The following is a 3,143-nucleotide window of genomic DNA, read 5'->3' as shown; positions in this document are numbered from 1 at the left end:
ACACCTTTTGAAAAAGATGTTTGTTGTTGTTTATCAATGGTCATAAAATTTGCATCTTAATGATCAAGGAACTGACCTCCCAGCCCATTGTTCGTTAGTGGTGCTAATGGTGCAGTGGTGCAGTCATTGTGCAAATGTACTGTTTATAAGATTGGGGTCAGTCAGCTGAGACTGAAGAAGTCACCTGGATGAGTGACGACTCGTTTCTCCCACTGAAAACATCCAGATGAACAGAATCAAGTTCATGTAAATTGTTGACAGGTGGACATAACCACTGGAATTTGCATTTTAAGTTCTCAGTATTAGCAATTTGGCAGGGACCGTTTTGTTTGTTTGTTTGTTTGTGCTACAATTTATCATATTTTGATGAGAGGGTGGAGCGTTTTGTTATCTGCCTTGTTTAGCAAGTTTGATTAACAAGCAGCATTCATTACTTATATAGTTTTAACACACATACTTGCATACTTGTTAATCCAGTGTTTAAAATAGTTATAGTGGCCAGTGTCAGCTGACCTGTGGGCCCAAGCAGTCATGTCCATGACTTATAGTTCAATTAGGAAAACAATTCAACTATTTAATCATCAGGCCCAGATGTTGCTGCTAGCCCAAGCTAGTTCTGGTTTACAGCAAATTTGGGTATTTAGACGTTTTAGTTTGACAGTCACACATAACACAAACATTTTTCTAGCAAGTCTTGTGTTGGCTGTAAATGTCACATAGTTTATCAAATAAACTGAACATTGTTAGAGTTGTATTGTATCTGATTTGCCCTTTTACGCGTAGGAACCAAAGAAAGACGCACCGGAGCAACCAGGCTCCTCCACGATAGATGTGGTCTCGGTGACAGAAGAAGACCTCCCTACTGTCGAGACCCCCACCAGTCTGAACATCAGCCCCCTGGGCAGCTTTGTCATTGAGCCACAGTCAGGGGACTATTGCACTAAACCCGCAGATCCCCAACCTCCACCCAGTCCAGCCATGCCCATTACCAAAGTGCAGCCATTTATGCATGGTGAGATGCTGTGATACTCTAGGGGTGAATATGTACTTGCATGACATAATGGAAATATTACTGTTCAAGGCTAAAACTAAAAGGAGATCAGCACAAAATCCAACTAAATACAATGCAAAAGATCTTTTACAGATTCAGCTCTTTCTTACATGAACGTCTTTACGTCTCCCTTTTAAAATGACTTTTACAATTTGCTTTCTACCAAAAAGGTCTGAGTAATATTGAAGAAAATTATTTTGACAATTGTCTTGAAAAATGTCAAAATAATCTTGCTGCTAGATCAGTGTTTGCAAAGGGACACAGTGTGTTTCCTCGGCTCAGGAATGTAAAATGCGATGACTAAATAAAGCACACAGTCAGTGTAATAAAGCCTAAACTTAAGAGCCATTTAGTGTTGGAGATGAAAAACTTTTAAAACTCAGGTGCTCATATTGTATATTGTTGGCACAGCAAATTTTCACTAACCCCCGTCTGTCCACAGAAGATGACATGGATAAAAGCTGGAAGAGCAGAATCTTAGCCCATCGCTTTGCCGTTCTGATATTCGCTGTTTGCTGCATCCTCGGGGTGGCTGTCCTGCTCAGCGTTGGCCTTGGATGTAAGGAGCGCAGTGCTGTGGTAACTCTCTACATTTTGCAAAAATGGAGCCACTGAAGTGTCAGGATTGTTGCACGTTCAATATGTCACGGGGTTGGTGGTCACAACCTTAATAGGACTGTGTGAAGAATGACCAAGAATGACAGAGGCAGAATTTAGTGGATCATTATTTTTATTTATCAAAGCTCTAATTCACAAAACTTAACATGGCAACTCAGACAGAATCACACAAATTATTAAAATGTTCAGTAAATAATCAATAAATACAAAAAATACTGAAACAAAAATAACATTTACTCCACACAAGCAACAAAATACCTTATTACAGACCAGCAGAGGTGTTCCTGCCTGGTGCCCACAGGAAAGAATGCAGGTTGCCCATCTTTTCTCTTTATGTCTGCAGTATTACCGAACACTGAACAAGATCATTCAGTACTTCTAGAACCTTCCTTATCTACAGTTTCATCTGTGCCTACAGTGGGCCTGAGCTGTTCGGGGAGGTTTCAGTGTGGCTCCTCGTCTCAGTGCATCAACAACATTTACCTGTGTGACGGAAAACTTCACTGCAAAAACGGGGAAGACGAGCTTGGCTGTGGTAAGACACACACACACACACACACACACACACACACACACACACACACACACACACACACACACACAATATAGACTGGAAGTGTTGTTTAGTTTTTTAATATTTCCACATATGGAAATACAGCAACTGTACGTTTAGCTAGCAGACACATTTTGTGCAAACTGTGCAGAAATATTTGTGCTTCTGCTGGGATTTTTTAACAGTTTGAAATGAAGTGGCCACAACTTTAGTGACATCTACAGCACCACAAGCATGCGAAGAAAAAAGGATGTGTTGAGGGTGTAAACAGGCTGTGGGATGACACTGTTTTCATATTACTGTGCGAGTTTCTCCGTGTGGTCAGCTCACAGCAATGCCAGCCTGCAGAACAAACACACAGGATCTGGGGGAATCTCAGGTGGACTCCCATACAACCAGGCCTGGCTCTGCTTAGCTCCTGAGCTCAGATGTGCTCAGTTGGCATTAACTGAAGATGCCAGAACAGCAGTTCTATGTTTTAGAAAACAGGATAGTGTACCGTCTCCGTTCTTGTAATTTCCTGTCTGTGTCGCATGTGTCTGTCTCTCAGTGCGTCTGAGTGGCAGAAGTTCAGTCCTGCAGGTTCAGATCCAGGGAAAATGGAGGACAGTCTGCTCAGAAGATTGGAACAACAGGCTGGGCAGAGCTGCCTGCAAGCAGCTTGGATACTCCAGGTTACACCAATGTTTCATTCATTTCTGCAGTGTCTAGTTGTCAGGCTGAGATGATACATTTCTTATTTGTGTCCTTTTTTTGTTTAGCACATTTTCTTCTTTTGGATGGACTTTTAACAAGTGGCCCACTGCTCCAAAGGTGGTGGACCAGTGGTCCATTTGACCAGAGTAAACTATCTCCAATTAAATTACAGTACAGTTACTGCAATAGACTGGGAAACTGTCTGGGATGTATTTTGTTTATTAA

The sequence above is a fragment of the Perissodus microlepis genome, chromosome 16 (genome assembly GCF_051167445.1).
Source record: "Perissodus microlepis isolate ML-2025 ecotype Zambia chromosome 16, ASM5116744v1, whole genome shotgun sequence".
Lineage (NCBI taxonomy): Eukaryota > Metazoa > Chordata > Actinopteri > Cichliformes > Cichlidae > Perissodus > Perissodus microlepis.
Note: the sequence above shows the minus strand (reverse complement) of the source record.